General features: G+C 43.7%; 1 protein-coding gene across 5 annotated transcripts in view; it reads right to left on the reverse strand.

The window, feature by feature from the left end:
• LOC137625581 (lanC-like protein 2) overlaps nucleotides 1-22771 on the reverse strand; it is a 190649-nt gene that overhangs the window by 8173 nt on the left and 159705 nt on the right. The gene's annotated exons all lie outside the window — the stretch shown is intronic.

Consider the following 22771-nt stretch of genomic DNA (forward strand, 5'->3'; position numbering starts at 1 on the left):
ATGGTTGAGACTGATTAGGAAAGAACTTCGCTGTCCCAGGGAATCAACCTTTGAGGATAGATCACTTCACCTGATAGCAGAGGCCAAACAAGAAGGAAATACAGACTTAAGAGCCAAGTCATGATCTAAGGCCTGACAAGTAGTATGAAAAGCACTCCTTTCCATGAGCATAATACAAGAACTATACTCCAAAGATGTGGCATATCTTCTGACTGGTGACCAGTAAGCTCAACGTTCTGTATGAGGAGAGGCAATTCTGTTAAGGAGGAAATGTTAATTCCATTCAATCAAAAGACAGGGCTCATGGCCGAGCGGTAGCCTTTCATGGTCGAGATTAAGCAGGGTCTTTCCTCCCTGAGGTACAGGAAGAGCTTTGCTGTCCCGAGGAAAGTGATATTAAGTGGCACGAGGCTTCTCTCCATGACATAAACCTTAGAAGATAGACCACTTCACCTGATAGGAAGTGAAAGACGACCTACGGAGGTATCCAGCCATCCTTTTCGCTACTGCTCAGGAAAAGCCCCTCAGAAAGATGTTGAATAACCTGATTGTGGTGAATCTCTATGTGAGGTTGTATGAGTAGTTCAGGAAAGATGGAGACGTTCTCTCAATATCTCTGCAGGCAGCAATAGAAGGTCTGGGTACTATTCTGCTTGCTGACACTTTATTAGGGTTATCAACCAATCTCTTGATGGCCTTCTTAAGAGAACCGTCTGCTATGGTGTTTGACATAACTTTAAAAAATCGAAAATAGTTTTATTGTTTCTATGTATGCAGAAACAAGTCGTACATACTCTCCAGAAGTTTTAGCCAATTATTTTTACAAATAATGAAGATAAAGCAGTCTTTAAATGATGATGTCATCCTTACTGCATCGTCTGCATGACTGAGTTTGAAAGAATCGTCTTTTTCACTTATGATTTGAAATCTCATACGTCTGGCAGAGATGGAAGGCATTGGTATAGGGCAGGCGAACGCAAACTACAATTTGCGAAATGACTAGCCAGAATTTCCAAAGACGTATAGAAGTTATGATGCATGTGTGTTTGTTTACTTGTAGTTCGTATGTACATTGTGTTTTCACAACGTCCTCGTGAACTTTATAGCAAGGCTAATGTAACCTGTTACCTAAGGTCAAAGAAAGAACAAAAAGTAAGAAGAGAGCAACAAAAAAGAAACAAGAAGAGCGGGAAACATGAAAAAGAGTACAAAACTGGAACAATGAGAGGCCATAGGCAACTCATGACACCCTCACACCAAGTGTATTATTAAACTTAGGGTTTAAATACCTAATTTAGGGAGCCTACATGTAGGAATAAACTATATAAGTAAGGTTATCATAAAAATGTTATTTTGATTTTTCTAAGAAAAAAAGCAAAATTTTATGGCAAATCTTTGGGAGCTCATAACTCAAAAACATACTTATTCACACTTTGGTACATTTTTCTCATTGGAAAGAGGAAAAAAAAGTCTCACAATTTTGTGTAACAGAATTTTGATTTTCCTTTATCTCTTTTTTTTCATGATTATTTTGCGTCTAGACGAAGAAAATTAAGAAAATATTCATTTAAAAAATGAAAATGGAAAATCAAAAATCTGTTACACAATTATTCATTTTATAAAGAAGTCTGGTTATCACTGGTGCTAGAAAAGGAATGAGGGAAGAAGCGTGGGTAGTGGTAGGGGTGGGGTGGGGTTAGTCGTAGTAGCAGGCAGTAGTTGGATGTAGAACGTCACCTCATAGTATTGGTGGATATTGAGGAAGGAGAGGACTAATTGGTAAGGGACCTCTGGTAGTGGTTCTAACACGCCCCAGTTACTATACCGACACTCTATTAGAGTGAGCGAGCTGAGTTTATTCCTGGCATTCCATGCAACTTTTTTCTCTGGTATATTTAGCAGTATTTATACCTTAGAAATGGTGCTATAAGGAGCATTTCACTGAGCGACACAGGTCCTTCGCCCAAAATAGATTTTTCCTTCGTCAAAATCTCTTTTGATGGTATGATTTTCAATACAATTGGTGTCACATTAGTGAAGGAAAATGTACCTAATTTAAAAAAAAAAAAAATCATGATTTTTGCTAATAAATCAAAAAGTTTTTTTTAATAAAATTACTTGAAATTTTAATATAAAGAAGATATCATATACGTCTAAAACATAATGTGGTGTATCTTGAATAATAAGAAAAAGAAATGCAGGACATAGTGGACGGTCACCTTAATAATGAGTCTCCTTATCAGACAGACAGGGGGAAACGTATAGACGTCCTCGTTGTTCCCCGGACATCGGAAGGCCTCTAGTAGAGGTGACTGGTTATCCTGCACTGGCTAACAGTACTCCGGAAACTTCCAGGCAAGAGATGTCCTAGACCGACATCTAGTCCCCGACTCCCTTCAGGGTCAGGACTTTGATGGCTAGCTGAGGGAGAGAAAGGTCCCCCAAAGCCTACTATCTGCTCAGATTGACTGCTAGGAGGCCTTTTTTGCCCCGCACTGAATTGGGCTGAAAAGGGCAATCAAGTTGTCTTACATCCAACTCCATATTCTTATGGCTAAATGGTAAAGCAGCTGTGCAAAAAGTGCCTTTGTCTAGGTATTCTACCACTATCATGCTCTGTTAAGAACACTATGGTGCATTAAGAAAGGAGTTGTTGGAGGTGATTAAAAGCCAGTAACACTGTGCATTGCGTGGCACTGCCGATCTGGGTTGGAACATAGCCCAGAGGCTAAGAATTACAACAGGTGAGACAACCCTCTTTCTTTCGATGCATCCCACAAGAGCATCAAATGTGAGGAAGGAGAGAGAAGGTCTATTCCCCTGAGGAGGTTGGTAATCTCTACCTCTCAGGTCAACTCCCCTGAGGAGGTTGATAATCTACCTTCCAACGTAAGTCTCTCTTTTGCTTTGATCCTACCAGGCTAGGCAGTCTGAAGAATCCTTGCTAATGTCGAAAGGTTTTCAGGTGCCGCGAGATGGGACAAAAGCTATGACGTTCGCTAGGGACCAGAAAAACACAGAAGTTTAGGTGTCCCAGCAAGCGCAGCTGTTGGTGCACCTAAAAGAAGTCTCGCTTGAGGAAGGGACATGCCGTTTCCTTGAGTCACTATTTCCTGATAGGACAGAGCAACTTTGTTTTATTTAGAGGTTATTTGCCTTTCTAAATATGTCGCTTCTTGTTAAGGTTGTAGGGATGAATTCTAGCAGATTATTCTAATTCCCCAAACAAGGCAAAACCTGAAAGGTTGACTCAGTATCGCAGAAGAATCCTCCCCCCCCAAAGTCTGCTAGAATCAACCACTCATCTAAGGGATAAGGAGGGTGAATGCTGTTGGCATTGACCCAGGTTGAAACTAGAAAACATTTTTTAGAACACTTGAGAGGTTGAATGTAAGCCAAAGCCTCACACCCTGTACTGACTAATCATCCCTCGAAGGATGACTCCAGGTACATCATTGGCAATTTACATCCAGTGATAACCCGTGCTCAATTGGTCTGGTGGACCACCTGACCACTTCTGCTCTAAAGGTGAGGAGTACCCTGATCTCTTCCCAAAGCAAAAGGGTATCACTGACTGTGAAGTGATTAGGAGAGAAGAAAAAAAGAGGGACGTGTCACCCCGCGCAGAGGATTGGGACTATCCGAGGATTAGATGCTAGAGTTTCTCATTTTTATCCCCTACTTCCCCAGTATCCTCTACCCCAGTAAGACAGGTGAGAGGGTTGCCTCTCCTTTAGGGAGTGACCCTGTCTTCCTTTCTGCCTTTAGTGCAGGATGGTGCCTTTGAATTTACTCCCTGGAGCGTGATCCCAGCATGGTAGTCTCGTATCGTGACTCGAGGAATTGGGAGACAGTTTGTACAAGAAACCAATTCAGGTGAAAACTAGTCTTCCTTCATGACACTATCAGAAACTAAGAGAGATGACAGATTACTTACTGAAACTCTGCAGAGTTTTTAAGCTACTGGTTAGCAAACTACTTGTTAGGGCAGCCAGTACTGTCCAAGGACTGTGTCTGTCAAAACCCGAGGGGCCGGGGGATTCAATTGAGATAAACGACGATCACTAGATTCTCAAGAGAAAGACCAACTCCCATCTAAGTGTCCGAAGTTGCTTAAAAAGGGAACCTTTCAAGTCAATCGCTATTAAGCATGCTACTGGTTGGAAGTACAGTACAGTAACTGTTACTGGAAACAGAGGCTGAAACGTTATCCTCCGATTGCCCTCTGTAGGATAGTTGTTATTCACGTATGTGGGCCAATGGACTGGTAAATACCGGAGTAACCAGCTATCTCTAGGGGATATTGGTATTAAAGCAAACCTCCCAAGCTGATCGCTATCAAGCAAATAATAGGTCACAAGCATCTGCTTCCAAGACAAGATTGAAATGTATCTTCAATCACATTTGTCAGGAAGTCAGTTGTGTGCATAAGCCTGACCACAGAACAATAAATACAGACAGAAAAAACTACCTCTTTAGAAGGTATATGCTTCCCCATTCTTGAGGGAAGAACTGCCAGAAACAAGTCTTCACGGACAGACAAATTCCCTGAGAAGTCAATCTAAGAAGCCCAGTCTTACGGAAGGGATCCCTTGTGATGGGTCCACCAGGGCAGACCCAAGATCTAAGAGCCACAGTAATGGTTCCTTACGCCTGAACTCGATCAGTGAACATTGATATAAGTACATAAACGAGACCTCCTTCTCCCTGGTGACAGGTATCCATTAGAAAAAAGGCAAATCCTGTCTCGGATCTCTCCAATCGTAACTGGATTAACTAAGTGAATAAACTTGCTTTGCAATGTCTCTGAGTACCTTTGATACTTATACGTATGATCTAGAGATTTTAAGGAGGGCCTGACAGGGATGGAGGAGCCCACTTGAGGGCAGACCTCCTATGCCTGGGGTATACAAGGAGGTAGGGCTCTTTGGTGATTGATTGATTGATCTGAAGTTTTCTGGCATTCTGGAATTACAGACTCTTTGGTGAACCTGGTATTCCTACAAGGGATACAACCATCGCCTACAAGAGAGAGCCATTGATGCATTGGAACAGGGTTCAAAACCTAGCTGATTCATGGCTTTAATAGGTTGAACCCATGAGCATCCTTTGCAAATGAGATGTCAGTAGATTCTGTACAGTGGTAACTAGCCCTTATGAATGTGCGTGCACCCGTGAGGTAGTACATGCAACTGGCAAAGTAAACAGCCTTCTTCGGCAGGATAGACGTGTGTGTGATGACGTGCAACTTCACTGTCAAAAAGGAAGTGATCGTTCAGGAGCTGCAACATTGTGAACACGTTTGCTAGCGTGTGCGCCCGCGAGGTAGCACGTGCAGTTCATTAAGCTATCAGACCTTTGTCAGCAGAGACGCTTGCAGGATAATTGATGCGTCAATGAGCAACGTCATTGCTCAAAAAGGAATTTATTGTTCATGAGCCGTAGCAATGTGAACATGTTCCCGAGGGTGTGCGTGTCCATGAGGTAACGCAATCAGTTGACGAAACATTCAGACCTTCGTCGGCAGTAAGGTCGGGAGGGACAAAAGTGCATCAATGCACACCTATAAGCAAACACTCGTCTGCCATCGCTCGTGAATGTCAGAACTGTACTCCAAACGGGAGTTGGGAGTAGAGTTTTCAGGTAATAACTCCGAAGTTATGTCTCACGAGACTCGTTGTCCACGAAGTGAAGCAGAGACCCCAAGCAGTCGGAGGGCAACTGCATATGAGTGCTCCAAAGAGCTCTGTATTCTGTAGTGAGCAGATGCCCGAGGCAATAACTCTGAAGGGTTATTTCTTACGAGACGTGCCCTTGGGCATAACATTGAAAGGCAACGAAGTCTCTATCCTGTAGACAGTAGAGGACTGAGGCAATAACCCAAAACGGTTATGTCTCATGAGACTTGTTGTGTCATGGGGGCACGATGGTAAGAGGTAGCAACCGCAAGCGGTTTGCAGGCATCTCCAGGCAGATGCTCCGAAGAGCTCTCTATCCTGCAGAGAGTAATGATCTATGGCAGTAATCCCAAAAGGTTATGTCTAACGAGAGGCATCGAGACTCCTGGTGCCCTGGGGGCATAATGGTGAGAGGCGGCGACAGCAAGTGGTTGGAAGGCATCACCATCTGAGCGCCTCCGAAGAGCTGCACTCCGAAATGCTGGAGTGAGGCATAAACGAGTCTTACAAGGAACTCAAGGGGGTTACCCTTCAAGAGAGGAAGTCCTTTTATGTTGGCGAGAAGGGCGACATTCCTAGTAGGTTGGAGGAAAAGTGCAAACGCGTTTATCCTGCTGAGGAAACTCAGTGCATTGAGCAAGATCTGGTTGTTGAGTGCGCACAGCTTGACTGAGATCAGCTAACATGCTTAACATGAGGGGATCGCAAAGCTGGCCAAGACTCCGGGGAGACCTTACCACGAACTCCTCTGCTGGCAAGGAGTTGCAGAGGATGCCTTTTCAAAGGAGACAGGGAAGAAATACAGTGTCTCCAGCTGAGGAACCCAGTGCTGAGCAAGCTCAAGCCGCTGGTTGTGCTTGGTATGCTGAGCAAGCTCAATTGGCCCACTTACCCTGAAGGGATCGCAGGCCTGACAGATACTCTGGAGAGAACCCGCCAGCAAGCCCTCTGCTGCCAAGGAGCTACAGAGAACGCATTAGTGAGGGGCACATGACCTGTTGGAGAAAAAAAAACCTCAGGAGGCTCAAGGGGGGGGGGGGGGGGGGAGAGGCCAAGGCCGACCCCTGTGGAGCAGATGTGTGCTTCAGGTGTGTACCAAGAATCAGCGATTCCAAGAGCCATTCCTTAGTGAAAAGACCAGCTAGGCTCAAGGAAGGCAAGAGTTGCCACAAGTGGCAAAGGGAGAGACTCTCATGCATTCGTGGGCATTGCCACTTCTCTAGGGGAAGCTGCTGGGCCCTCTGAAACTGAGGGTTATCCAGGGACAAAACGAGCGAAGACCGCGGGGAGGGAATGAGGCATTGGAAATATTAATCCAGAACTCTTCGCCATTATTAGAGAAAATCCTGAGCAAATCCTTTTCGGACTTATTCTTCTACCGCCTACCGACTAGCTCGACTGAGAGTACTTTATGTTTACAGCCACTTTCATTATTAGTGGTGGAAAGAGACGACATGTCCTCCTCCACTAAGTCAAAACCAAAAAAGGATGTGATACACTCTGCGATTTTATTTTCATTGAAAAGTGGATTTTATTCTTTATGGTATATTTAAGCTTTAAAAGTTTGAAAAAATAAAATAAAAATTCTTAAAAAAATTATAAAATTTCTGAATTCCTTCTCGTCAAGATGTCTTTATAACAAAGTTATCATGTGAAAATTTTCAAAACAATTGATATATTTTCAAGATAATAAGAATGAAAAAAAAATCTAACTATTCCTTTGCGGATACAAACTTCAGAATTATTTATATGGGTTTACTATTAATCATGCTTTCTACGACAGGCCAATCAAAATTTTGGTTGATTGCATCATACTTCATACTGGGTAAACGCAGAGCATGAACAAGGAGCAAGCGGAATGTTGCTCACAGCATCTAGTGTACCAACAACACTGCTGGTCGCGAAGTGAAGAGGTTGTTCTTTCACTTCCTCTCAACGATCGAGCCTTTTGCATTCATCTCATTTACTCTTTTAGTGTTTAGCTCTCTCGACTTGTGTTTTTTCTTAATTCACCATCATTTGAGTGACTTTTCATTAACTGAGAGTTACAAGTGAGTACTTATGTCTATTAAACCTCAGTACCGTACTGTATTTAAACTTTTGCCCAGGACAGCATAGCGACTATTGTGGCATTTTTATGAGCCGGGAGGACATAGACACACACCCTCTGTGTCCCTCTTGCCTAGACAAGAGATGTTCAAGAGAATCTCTGTGTAAATACTATAGTGAGTGAACTCCCTTCCAATTTGGGTTGTGGTGTCCTGTTGGTAAAGTCCTTGCCGGGGTGATCGTCAATCTGGGGTTTGAGTCCCGCTAAAACTCATTAGTTCCTTTGGTCGCTGCAACCTAACCATCCTGCTAAGTCATCAGTAGTCTTTGCCTAGCCCTCCCTGGTCCTAGCTTGGCTGGAGGGGGCTTGGGTGCTGATCATATGTATACAGTATATGGTCAGACTTTATGCCATTGTCCTACTTACTAGGGTAATCTCACTGTCCCTTGCCTCTGCCATTCATGTGTAGCTTTTAAACCTTTAAATGGGAGGGATAATTTTCTCGTTGCAGGAAACTTAACAAGATTTCTACGTTGCCAAGTCTCCCCTCACCAGGAGTTAGAAAAAAATCTTATTCTATGCGGTGGGAACCTCCCTAAATTTATTTCAAAATTTTCAGATTATGCAGATATGTTTACCTTTAGAAGCGACTCCAATCAAAGCAGTTAAAGCATCTCCTCGTTCATGGAGGGACCTAAAGAGTTGAGCCAATCATTTCCCCCCATACCGAGGCAGCTATATTAGAAGATCCTGATTACCAGTCTCCCGCTCGTGTTAATGAAAATGGCCTGCCTCGTACGCCTAGGGGTCCTTGGTTGAAAACTTCTCTAAAGAATACCTGGAATGAATCATGAGATTTGTAATCTCTCTACTATGAGGGTGGTCGGACCACTTTGTCTGCGTCCCCCTTATAGGAGTTAACAATGCCTTCATGCTAAAAGCAGGATTCTCCATCCAAGCCTAATAATGCTGTGAGGTAGAGTGTAACTATTCCTGCTCTACCAAGAATTTCTTTGAAGAATAGTTAGGCTGAACGTTCAGGTTAACCAATCTGAACACGCTGCTGTATCTAAACAGGATGACGTCACTGAGCACGCCGCCTTATCTCAATGCATAATGATGTCATCATGTGCACCAACCTTCCTGTGCATGATGAATTTTCTGTACTGGCAAGACAAGCTTACAACTAAAATTCTTCAATCAGGCTTAAAACCATCCCAAGGTATTCCCAGCAAGGACAGATCATATGCTAGTTTTATGCGTGAGAACTTTTTTCTGTAACGCATCAAGGCTGAGATATCCTCCCTAAATCATGGCCCCATGAACACGATTAATGAGCATAGAATGATTGTCTACTCAGAGGATTCCCCTTCACATATATTGAAAGGGGAAGATAGGAAAGAATCCTTTTACCCTAAGCCTGCAATGGAACTCCAGGCTGACTTAAAGAGTCAACCTGACTAAGAGATGTAGACAAAACTCACTGCAGAAACGAAACAGAGGCTCTTCAGTTGTTATGTCATTTGCTTGTAATGTACCGAATCAGGGAAAAGTACATCATTCAACTGAACATGTTGAACGGGAAAGAAGTTTTCCCAGGCCTACCTTTGCCTCCTTCTCTCTCCTTAATGTGCTTAAGGCTGGAGGAAGAAAGGACATTTGAGATGGATTAAGCACCCCTTATAACCTTGAAAGCTGGATTAATGCTAAAACAACGGGGCCACCACTGGGAGTGCTAATGCCGACCCAATAGAAGTCAACTCTCTCAGAATCTCTATGTCAGTTTCAGAGATGCCTCAAGCTACAAGGATTAGGAACCTCATCCTTCACCTAAGAAATATGACAGTCTTCCCTAGAGAAAACTGGCACTGAGGAATATCAGGGAGACAGGATTCAGTTGCAAGCACAGAATCCTGAAATAATTTACAGCATAAAGCTCTCAAAACAAACTAAAGAAATGCTAAACCTACTTACATGCAAGCTTCAACCTCAGAGAATTCTCTTAGAGCCAACAGGTCCCCAGGGTTACCACCTCTGGCCCTGTCTGAACAGAGAAATTTATTTGACCCCCTCTGAGGCCTTTCAGAGCCCATTACTATTCCCAGGATATTTGGCTAATTTAGTGCCGTCCACCCAAATAAAGGACGTACAGTATCGGCATTTTCCTCCATTTTTTCAGACACAGAAATAATGAACATAGAAATAGCAGTTATGTCTGCGATCCATACCTATTCATGGCTCAGTCTTGGCCTAGAACACTATCTCACTATGCAACAAAAGAAGATTTGAAGATTGGTCACAAGCAGGGTCAAAAGCCCTAGAATTCCTTTTAATTCGGACCATTCCTCTATGGGGGAACTGTAACCTGAAAATAAGTGACGCAATCTTGGCCAGATGCTTGGAAAATGCCCCATGGAGAGGCATTAAGTCTGAGAAATTTGGATTTGCTGAATTCACCGATCTGTTCTCCAGACAGGAGTAGAGTCGGTGATAGCCAAGATTGCTAGACAGCAACAAGTTACTTCAGGAAGAAGAAGGACGACGGCTGGTAGGCCTGCCACTCAGCGTCCACAGAGAGACTTGTTTAAGATACAGAGTTCTTCTCCCCGTGAAGGCATAAAGCTTATATCCAATAGTTCTTACTATAGTCCATTTCTTTTAGCGAGGCAGATTTGCACCGACTCGCAACGGTGCCCTTTTAGCTCGGAAAAGTTTCCTGATCGCTGATCAGTTAGAATTATCTTGTCCAACCAATCAGCGATCAGGAAACTTTTCCGAGCTAAAAGGGCACCGCTGCGAGTCGGTGCAAATCTGCCTCGCTAAAGGAAATTGACTATAGTGAAGCATGCCTGGACTCACCGCAAGTAGGGAATGGACGTTATGGTACGGAAGGAAGTAGTAAAATCAATCGAGGTCCACTCTCTGAACATTGAAGATAACATGTTCAGGATATGGGCCTCCCTATTTTTCTATTTTCCCTACAATAGTTCATCTAGATATGCCTCCACTACATAGGCATTAATGTGGGCATCTATGGCAATTTCAGTGCTGGGATTAGATATTCTCTTCCTCAAGAGGATTCTAATACCAACTGTGGGCAGGGGAAGAACCTGGTGCAAGTTTTCCAGTTCACCCAGCCACATAGTATGTGGGGGATTTCTTTGGAGCTTCCCCTCTTCTTTTTAAATTTTGTAATTGACATAGCAATTAGTTGTTTTTCAGATTGTTGGTTAGCTGAAATAAGGTACAAACTACAAAAATGTTACCAGGTCAACCTCAAGGAAGATTTTTAAGATTCTACTTTTCAAAAAGAAAGCTACGGTTTCTAACTTATACACCTGTTGGGAATCAAGATCGTGACAGGAAGATTAGGCTATGAAATATGGGCCCTCTCTTCCCAAACTTAGGGAAGGGAATCAGACCCAACTGGTGACGGCCAAATGTTTGGTACACCGGCACTTTTCTGTTTCATAAAGAATGATCATCCCCGAAACCAGAATTTGGATGACAGAACTATTTCTCCGGGAAAAGATTACCCGTCCCGAGAAGCAAGGTCTGTTCTAGTATCCGTGGTGCAAGTGGTGTTTAGCATCAGAAGACTATCCAGTTAAACAGGACTTCAGTACTTCCTTCCCAGTCTAGAAAGGCTACAAGCCTCTCTGGAAAAAAAACCTTGAGAGGAGTAAATCACCTCTACCCCTGTCAGGGCGCTTAACAAGGAGGTTTATGAAGAGTCAAGATATCACCAAGAAGAAGCAGTTATGACTACCAATGAGTATTAACCAGATATGACCTCCATACCTAATAACGAAGCTTGGATTTAAATGATTTTCCTGCCATGAATCATTTAACTTTCCCTGATTGTTTGTTATCACCATTTTCATCCAGTACTATGGTAAAGGCCAATGTCCTCCTCCCTCATGTTTGGAATATAAGACCAGGAGATATAAAGGAGTCAGATGTGCATCTCAACTTATTACAGATAAAAAATTATCAACAGGTTTGGAACCTCTCACGATGAGCACAAGGAGACTTCCGGACTGAATAAAGAGAATCACTCTTAGACCAGCCACAATTAGCTTGCTTGACACATTACATAGAATCCTAACTAACATCTTCCCTGGGAAGTGTTAATCAACAAATGTGGGCCGTCCAGGTCAGAGAGAACCCTTAATAGGCTGATTCTAGTTGGAAAGTATTCCAAAACCTTATCACCTTGGCTAAAGACTGCTTGACAATTTTGAAAACAGCTATATAGCTTTCCTGAAGGTTCAAATCTAGTTATAGATCTTGGAGCAGGCTCTGGTCTGAGCCACTAGAATTCCCAGATTGAAATAACTATCAACACCCTTGTTACTAAGGCTTCTCTACTATTGAGTAGGGAAGAATGGGTTTTCATTATTTCCTAAGATTACCCTTGCAATCCCAGTCAGAGGGGCCTAATCAAGGATGTAACTACCCTTTATTATTATCATTACTTGCTAAGCTACAACCCTAGTTAGAAAACCAGGATGCTATAAGCCAAAGGGCTCCAACAGGGAAAATAGCCTGGTGAGGAAAGGAAATAACTACGAGAAGTTTAAGAACAATAATATTAAAATACATCTTTCATATATAAATTATAAAAACTTCAAAATAACAAGAGAGAGAGAGAAACAAGATAGAATAGTGTGCCTGAGTGTACCCTCAAGCAAGAGATCTCTAACCCAAGACAGTGGAAGACCATGGTACAGAGGCTATGGCACTACCCAAGACTAGAGAACAATGGTTTGATTTTGGAGTGTTCTTCTCCTAGAAGAGCAGCTTACCATAGCTAAAGTTTCTTTTACCCTAACCAAGAGGAAAGTAGCCACTGAACAATTATAGTGCAGTAGTTAACCTCTTGAGAGAAGAATTGTTTAGTAATTTCCGTGTTGTCAAGTGTATGAGGAAAGAGAAGAACGTGTAAAAGAATGGGCCAGACTATTCAGTGTATGTGATGGCAAGGATGAAATGAGCCATCTCCAGAGAGAGGGAGCCAATGTAGTGCTGTCTGGCCAGTCAAAGGACCCCATAATTCTCTAGCGGTAGAATCTCAACTCTGACTTTTCTATCATCCAGCTAAGTAAACAATCCTACTTGCAGGGTTGCCTTTCCCCAGAAACTCAATGTAGAAAATGCCATACTGTATTTCCTGGGGTTATCATATTCTCCTTTTAGAATGAGAACCGGAATTTTACTTGAACTTTTCACGAACTTGCTTCTCAAAAACTCCACGGACGGACAGAGTGCTCCAACACCGACTTTTTCATGAGCTTGTCCATCAAGAAGTCCAGGGACGAACAGAGTGCTTCGACAGCCCTGCCCTGGGATACTAAAGAAGTTTTTTTTTGGACACCCTTAGATCAGAAGCAAAGTTGTTCTTCCAGAACATGGACACCTTGTTGGCTAAGACCTACCATGAAATTTACTATCTTCAGAGGAAGAGTCGCCTGGCGATAACATGACCCTCTCTGGTTTAATGAACAATCCAGACACAGGCAAGAAAATATCTTAGGTTAACTCTTACATGATATTGTCTCTCAAAGGGGGTTCCTCATCATATGAACAGCTAGTTATTCTGTTACGTAGAGTAGTGTGATTTTCTGATAGAAAAAATACCTGGGACATATCACTCACCCCTTTTGTATTCAAGAGCTCTGGCTGCTCTAAAAGAAGGTAGTCAGTTATATTTCCTCTCCAAGTATAAAGAATATCAGAAGCTATGCATCCTTACAGGAAGCATCGCTAGGAACACCAACCCTCAAGCATATGATCTAGATGGACTTGCCACATCCTTAGCATTTTACAAAACCACTTGATTATACTAGACTCCAAAACTCTGTTGTTTGTTTGTGAGCTTTTAAATGCTCTGATAGAATTTATTCAGGAGCCTATTTATCCTCAGGGGAAGCGTTACTAAGGACCCCCCTCGAGCTCTTGATACATGTGGGTTTGCCTCAACCACAGCGTTCTGCAAAACCCCGCATTTACACAAGTCTTCAAACTGGTGGATAGAAAGGAAACCCACCGTTGGACATTTACCATAAAGATGGTACATTCAAGTCTTTGGACATTCTCTCAATGGGCATTGTGGTGACAGCACTATTATGACCTAACTGACAGTTCTCACAGGACACATGCCAGTTCCATCCCCCAAGCCTTATTACCCGACATTCTTGGCTAGAAAGATCACTGCAGATAATAATCTTCACTGAACTTGAAGCCTGCCCTGGGGATTTTCACCCAAATTTCTTTAGTATTTATTGATATACTAAAAAATTGCCCTAGTGTTTATGCAACACTTGATGTTCATACCACTTCACCCTGGCAAAGATTACCTTTTGGGAACTGTATCGTAGAAGGTTTTTATTTTTCAAGAATCGGAAGTTTGGCCTTGCCTCTTTACAAGCTGGCTACACTATTCTCCATGATTCATGTTTATGTCTTGCTATTATATACAGTAATCAGATCTTCCAGAGAGAAAGAGTTTACATCTTCACTTCACGGAGACTTCCCATATAAATAACTAAAAAGTTTGTATCTTAAACTACAACATTTATATAATTTGTATTTAACTAGCTATAAAAACCTGAGTCATTTACCAAAGGTCCTGCCTCAAATGCCCCGTAAGTCTTTGACCAGATGATTGTTGAGAGGAGACTCTGTGAGCAATTTCCCACTTGCTCCTTATGCATACACTGCATTTACCCAGCACAAAGTATGATACATAGCCTTTCATTTTTATTAATCGAAGGCTGTAGTCCTATACTCATAACTCAAATAGGAGTGCAATGCACGTGGTCTAGCACTTGACATTTTAAATCCTCTGTCTCAAAAGGAGAATTGTTGCCCTGAGGAGGAATTCTAATAGCATTGAAGGTATACGAAATAGGGTCGCAGGGGATCTTAGCAGCCACCTTTAAAATAGAAATTGGAGAAAATATTAAAACACACTTCATTCCTAGGAATGGTACTGAAATAATACTTTCCTAAGCAAATCACTGCCTATTTTTTTTTAAAGCAACCCTGGTGAGTAAAGAGTCAAACTTGTTAACAAGATTATTGATGGAAAATCCATGAAATTATTAGTCATCCATAAAATCTGACACCCACAGCTTCCCTTCTTATCTGATGATGGAATTATAGTCTTTCCACAAAACCTGACAACCACAGCTCATTCCATGCTGATGACAAAACCAAAGTAAGAAAATTCATCCAAGGCAGTATCCCTCTTCTTTGAGGTAACATTAACAAAGTGGTTACAAATATTTCCTCTCACTCATTTCTTTAGAATATTTCCCTTCACCAGACATACCATACAAACCCTGGTCAGTTACTCAATCAAAATATTACCAGCATACAGGAGCATTTCACTTGAAATACCTTCAACTTGAAACTGTATAGCCTACAAATCAAGAAACATTTTTTTACGGTGCAATCTACCGAGGTTCCAGCCACACTTCCCAGTACAGTACTGTACCAAAAGTTTATTACTGTATTTATTATGCTGCTCTAAAGCTCAACATCATCTTATTTTTTCAGTCACATTTCTTGTATTTATATATACAGTACTGTATATGCAAATATCTGTCTGTTAAACTACATTTACTATTACTGTTTTCTTCCATATTCTCTCTTTATTAGATAAGAACCTTCTATTCATTGTAATTTTCTTTTCCATGATGAAAATGGCTTTTCTGGGCTCCGACCCGTGTCGCCCAGTAAAATGCTCCTATAGCACCATTTCTAAGGTATATAACTGCTATATATTAGCAGAGAAAAAATTGCATGGGAATGCCAGGTTGAACCCAGCTCGCTCACCTGTATAAGGTGTCGATATAATACTGGGGCGCGATAATTCACAACCAGAGGCCTCGCACCATTTAGATGTCTCCTGTCAAAATCCCCGAACAGCGAGGCGCCGTTCAACCTCGTACTACTACTAACCAACCCACGCCAGTGACGTCACTCCTTTTATAGCACACAGTTTGTTAACAATGCTTTGTGTTGTGTGTAAATTTCGCTGTTTTTCTCTGGATTTACCTCAAGATGTCCGACTCCACTGTTACTACATCTAAGTTAAGTACCAGAGCTATGAGTTTTGAGATTTTGGAGGGGGCCTTGTCCGTTTTTGTTTATATTATTCAGTTTTTATTCACGACCTTGCTGGGTCTCCCTCGGTACAGGCTCCTTCCTCTCTCTCTCTCGTTCGTTCTAACGATTTTCAATTAGTCCTCCATACTGATTGTTTCTCGTTGTGAACTTTATGGATCTCCACGGTTCACACACCGTATCAATTTTATATTGTCCTGTTTTATGATAACAGTTATTTCATATTCATGTGCGTATATTGGAGGTTGGCATGCCTGATCGCCATCGGCGTTCTTTTCCACATATCATATCTTAGCTTATTTACGTTCGCACGCCACAGACTCGCTTACTATTTTAACGTCATTCATATGATTGCATTAGTTCGAGGGGCTTTCATGAGTCAGTTATTACAATTTAGTTTTCATTTTGTTAGCACTTCACTGACCCTGTGTTCTGTTGGTAGCCCTGCCTACTCCTAGCGCCGTCAGGCTTGTTTTTTTCTGTCTCTTGTTCGCGCCCTCGTTTGTTTTACGATTGATTTATAGCTAATTTTATCATTGTTATTATCATCCAGCATGCCTTCCTCTCTTATTTACCATGTGTTATGTTTTTATAGTGTTTTTAACCTTTCCACGTGATCATATCACTCGTGGGTCTGGCAGGTTGGTATACCTGATATCGTCTCGGAGCCTACCTACTCCTAGCCTCCTCCCGCCGATATCTTATAAGCGCCTATGTTCTCCTCCCGGGGGCATCCGCTTTGCACGGGCAGTTTCCCGTTGTTCTGTGAGGCATTCTATTATTATTCATTAACGTACATTATGTTTCCCCACTACTCTACCCGGTCGTAGTCGTTTCTTTCCGTCGCTCGTTTGGCTGACGATCGGCGGGGAGTCTCGACTCGTTCCGTGGTACCTTGTTATGTTATTTAATATTAAGTTGTGTACGGGCTTCTCCCGCTTGGTCCCGCACTTCACGGACCCTTTTAAGATCCCCCACCCCCCCCTGTCACGCACCTCACGGACCTCATATAGATATATGTATATATGTTTAAAGACTTCCATTACGGGATCCCCGGGAGTAGCTTTTATTCATTACCATTCGGTCGAGTTTTTTAGTTGAGCCCCGGAGCCAACGTTATTCATTATTACTTGGATTCCCTTAATATTTTAGTCACTTTTATCTATTATATACGATCCTAGTTCTCGACCTTGCCTTCCATGATATGATCACGAATAAGGTTTGACTTACTTCAATTCATTAATTTAATAATTTTATAATCAAGTAAAGCTGTTATTTGATTTTTTAAACACCGGGGTCCCCTGGGAGGTCCCCTAATTTGCCTTCATTCAATTATTAAGGCATTATATATGAATAATTTTTATCATTTATTTGATATATGACTTATAACCCCCGGACCCCCCAGGGTCCCCTATTTGCCTTCATTCATATGTTAGGCACTTATATGGATAGTTTTATCATGGGTTGAATATATATATATATATATATATATATATATATATATATATATATATATATATATATATATATTTATATACATATATATATATATATATATATATATATATATATAAATATATATATATTTATATATATATATATGTATATATATATATAGAGTTACAGCATTCGGGCCCTGTTGCCCTTCCTTTGCTTTCATTCGGGATAATTACAGCTATATATATTCAACTTTTATATCATGATAGTAACTTTTATAATATTTAAGCACTGGGACCTTCGGCCCCTAATTGCTTTCCTTTAAGATACTCATGTATCTTTTATCTTACAGACTGTCCGCTGTGCGATGACGGCATGTGTCGCTGTTCTCCACCAACCCTGCGGCCATAATGTGTGTCGTTCGCACGCTCACTGCTCTCTTCAAGTGGATGACCTAGCTGTTTGGCATCCGGACAACTATCCTGTCTGCTACAAATTGGTTTCCACTCTAACATCTGAATCGGTGAGTGCAGTTACTTTATTACATATTTATGGGGAGTCACATTTTAATGTCCTCTTTTATTATATTGTACTGTAAGGCCACAGTCCTATGGACTTCCTGCATGCCTTATATGTGCCTACGAAGCCCTTGGGCTTCTTAGTTTTTCTTTGGCACTTTTATCACTCACTAATAGTCTGTTCTCTTTCAGAGCACCCAGCTTGAAATGGAAACAGCCCGAGCTACCCTCAAGATCTGGGTTGGCGGGTTTGCCCGCAACGTGAAGGCCAGACAGCCATATGTCCTTTCTGAGGAATGGTGTTCCCTCCTCTACCCCAATGCTAAAACATCAGCTGCGGTCCCCAAAGCGCTAGCGGACCCGATCATCGAGAGCATTGCTTCTCTTTTTCTGGCCCCGGACCAAGGGGAGACGGGCGCCACCCTAACTGAGGACGTCGCTACCCTCGACCTTGATGTGGAGCCCATGGCTCTGGATGATCCCGACGCAGGTAGGGACGTAGGTGAGTCAGGTGGTTCCCGGGCTGGGATTCCTCTCCCTAGCCCGGCTTTCTCTTCTACTTCGGACCAATCTTCCTTTCGCGGTTTTCCTGAGGCAACCGGGACTGATCTCAGCTCCCGACCCGTTCCACCCAAAGTGAAGGCTCCTCACAAGTCTTTATATAGAACCCACAAATCTTCCCAAGTCCACAACCCTTCGAGATCGTCGCCCTCGGAGGCTAAATCCTCCTCCACCAGAGTTTCTCAAGACCCAATTGCTGTGCCCTCAACCTCTCAAGAGGTAGTCTCTGTTCCGGCACCTGTTCCCCCCCAGGGGGGATCATTTAACATGGAGGAATTTTCTGACAAACTGTTTGCTCGTTTTGAGTCGATACTATCGTCTCATACGAAGCAATCACACGAGAGGATAGCTTCTGTGGAGAGCCTAGTCCAAGGCCTCATGAGTTCGGGGCTACCACCTCCTCAACAGCAGTACCCCATTCCCGACGCCTCCAAGCTTCCTCCTTTCAATAAGAATAACCCTTGGAGGTTAGCATTGCATGCCCCCTTTTCGGAGGGTATGCTGTCAATCGAGGGTTTCGGTACACGGCCTCTTACTGACTACGAATTCTACCCGCCGGGTCTTGAATTCCCCTTCCCCGGCTACGCTCGCCTCACAGAAGAAGCTCTGATCCGTTTAGATAAGGTTCCAAAGGAAACTGTCATTTTTCCTAAAGAACAGGCACAGTCTGTCTTGGTTCGCCTGTTCCATGAGTGGCAATGTTTGAACACCATGATTACGGCCCACGAGAGTTCGTACACTATATTTGTGGCCGACGACCAAACCCCTACACCATGTGCGACCAAGATTCTGGAGTCGGTCTTCCAGGCTATCAAAGATGAGAAACCTTTACCACAACTCAGGGAGACCGACTTAACCTCCCTCCTCTTTCCGGGAGACAATGAATGTTGGCGGAATGCCCCAGCTACCTTTTCAGTAGGTAAGTTGAGCCCGGACTGTGCCTCGACGCAGTTCAGCGAACGGCTTCCCAAACTCCCAGAGTCTCTACTTAAATTAGAATTTGATTCTAGGTGCAGATTCGGCAGATCTCTCAATTCGGTCACCCTTTCCGAGTTGGCCGTTGCCACTTACAACGAGGAGGACCTCCTTAAGGCCCTCACTAAGTCGTTACTGCAAAACTTCATGGTTGACGCCTATGATTTTGCAAGCGCCAGGACCCGTTGTCGACGACACGTCCTCTCTGAAGCCACCATTAGGCACGAGCCTAATAAGCTCATCAAAGCTCCGGTCTGGGGCCCGGATCTTTTCCCGGAGGATTTGGTTAACTCGGTCCTTAGTGAGGCAGCTAGGGCCAACCAAAGCCTCAAAGTTAGGTGGGGCCTCGTCCCAAAGAGGAGATATGAGCCGACTGGTACCCCAATCCGAGGTAGGAAGAGACTGAGGCCTTTCCACTCTTCCCAATTCAGGGTTCAAACGGCTCCCCAAGGCACCCAGCCATATGTCCTGGTCCCTCAGTGTCAAATCGCCTCCACGTCCTTCTCCCCCGCCTTTAACCCCATTTATGAGGCTCAGACCTCCTTCCGTGGCTACCAGCGTCACAGAGGTGCCAGGGGTGCCTTTCGCGCCCGAGGTAGCGGAAGGGGTTACCACCGGGGAAAGTCTACCCGTGGAAACAGAGGAGGCAAATCATCCTCCACCCAATGAGACAACGCAGGTAGGAGGGAGACTGTACCTTTTTCAAGACCGTTGGAAGTTCAGCGATTGGGCTTCCAACATTATCTCCAAAGGACTAGGGTGGAGCTGGATACAGGGACCTCCTCCACCGAACAGCTTTTACCAATTGCCAACAGAAGAACTATGTTCCTTCACGACAGATCTGCTACAAAAGAATGCAATCCAAAGCATACGTCGCTTAAGATTTCAAGGGCGCTTGTTCAGCGTGCCAAAGAAAGGCTCAGGCAAACGAAGGGTAATCCTGGACCTGTCTCGTTTAAATTCCTTCATTCGTTGCGACAAATTCCGTATGCTTACCGTCTCGCAGGTGCGGACCTTACTTCCCCGTGGGGCCGTCACCACCTCCATCGATCTTACCGATGCCTACTATCACGTTCCAATAGCAAGGCATTTTCGTCCTTTTCTGGGCTTCAAGCTAGGCAAACAAGCCTACTCATTCAAAGTGATGCCGTTCAGGCTCAACGTGGCACCCAGAATCTTCACCAAACTAGCAGAGACAGTCATTCAAGAGCTTCGCGCTCAGGGAATACAGGTAGTGGCCTATCTAGACGATTGGCTAATCTGGTCAGACAATGCCCAGAATTGCCACGTAGCAACGAACAAAGTCCTCACCTTCCTTCGTCAACTGGGATTCCAAGTCAACTTCGGAAAATCCCGCCTGGTCCCGGAGACCAAGTTTCAATGGCTGGGTCTACAATGGGACCTATGCTCCCATACGCTGTGCCTCCCCAAAGCCAAAAGGAAAGAGATTGCGAGGAAGACGAAGCAATTTCTCAGGGAGAAGTTGACCTCCAGAAGGAACCAAGAGAGGATCCTAGGTTCCTTGCAGTTCGCCTCCGTGACAGACATCGTCCTACGGTCCAAACTCAAGGACATAAACAGTGTGGAGATCCAGAGCAACCGCAAAACGCCGCGACAGACGTGCCCGCCTTCCCCCACTCCTGAAGAAAAGTCTACAGCCTTGGACGAAGGTCAAGAATCTCTCCAAGTCGGTTCCCTTACAACATCCGTTCCCGGGACTCGTCGTACACACAGACGCCTCCTTAACAGGGTGGGGAGGTTACTCCGAACACAAGAAAGTCCAAGGGTTATGGTCATCAGTCTTCCGACACATGCACATCAACGTCCTCGAGGCCATGGCAGTCTTCCTCACTTTAAAACGTCTCAATCCAGCCAGGAATCTCCATATCAGACTGGTTCTCGACAGTGCCGTCATAGTTCACTGCCTCAACAGAGGCGGCTCCAGATCAGCCCAAATAAACCACGTCATGTTGCAGATTTTCTCCATGGCGGCAATGCACAAGTGGCACCTGTCAGCAGTCCATCTAGCAGGAGTCCGGAATGTGGTAGCGGACTCCCTTTCCCGGACGACTCCGCTAGAGTCGGAATGGTCACTAGACCATCGATCCTTCCAGTGGATACTATCTCAAGTCCCGGGTCTCCAGGTGGATCTGTTTGCAACGGAATTCAATTGCAAACTAGATTGTTACGTAGCCCCCAACCTGGACACTCAGGCTTATGCCACGGACTCTATGATTCTAGATTGGGATACCTGGAAGACGATTTATCTGTTTCCTCCGGTGAATCTCCTGCTGAAAGTTCTGCACAAACTCAGATCCTTCAAAGGTCGAGTGGCTCTCGTAGCCCCCAACTGGCCCAAGAGCAATTGGTTCCCCTTGTTGCTAGAGCTAGGTCTCAGCCCCCGGCGGATTCCCAATCCGGTGCTCACACAGACAGTACAAACTCGCAATGTGTTCGCTTCCTCAAGGATTCTGAATGCCCTAACTTTATGGACTTCATGAAGTTCGCAGCCCAACGAGGTGCGAGCATCGATCCTTCGAATACTATTTTCCTGGAATCCGACAAAAGGGAATCTACTCTCCGACAATATGACTCGGCTGTCAAGAAATTAGCTAAGTTCTTGAGAGATTCCCAGGTTGAGAAAATGACAATGAACCTAACTGTGACATTCTTCCGGACCCTCTTCGAATCAGGTCTGGCAGCCAGTACCATTACTACAATTAAGTCAGCCTTGAAAAAGATCTTCCATATTGGTTTTGGCATTGATTTAACGGATTCATATTTCTCATCCATTCCGAAAGCTTGTGCCAGGCTAAAACCTTCCACTCGCCCTAGCGCAGTTTCCTGGTTTTTAAACGATGTTCTTAAGCTGGCCTCTTGACACTCCAAATGAATCCTGTAACTATATGGCATTATTAAGAAAGTCACTTTTCCTTTTGAGCCTCGCCTCTGGCTCCAGAATCTCGGAATTGTCAGCTTTATCTAGAGACCCAGGTCACAGAGTTTCTCCCTTCCGGTGAGGTCCTTCTCTCCCCTAACAAAGTGTTCCTGGCTAAAAATGAGGATCCCCAGAACAGGTGGTCCCCCTGGAAGATTGTTCCACTTCCTAGGGATCCATCCCTGTGTCCAGTTACCACCCTGAAATCCTACTTAAGTAGAACTTCCACTACAACCACAGGGCCCTTATTAATTAGAGAGCACAGAGGAACTATTACCCTTAAGGGAATCAGGCAACAAATTCTTTATTTTATTAAACAAGTTAATCCTGAATCATTCCCACATGTCCATGATATTCAAGCTGTGGCTACCTCAATTAATTTTTTCCACCATATGAAATTTGATGAGGTCTCAAAATATACCGGTTGGAAGTCCCCTAAAGTTTTCAAGCGCCACTACCTAAAACCTTTAGAAGCTCTTAG

Source organism: Palaemon carinicauda, chromosome 2 (genome assembly GCF_036898095.1).
Source record: "Palaemon carinicauda isolate YSFRI2023 chromosome 2, ASM3689809v2, whole genome shotgun sequence".
Taxonomy (NCBI): Eukaryota; Metazoa; Arthropoda; class Malacostraca; order Decapoda; family Palaemonidae; genus Palaemon; species Palaemon carinicauda.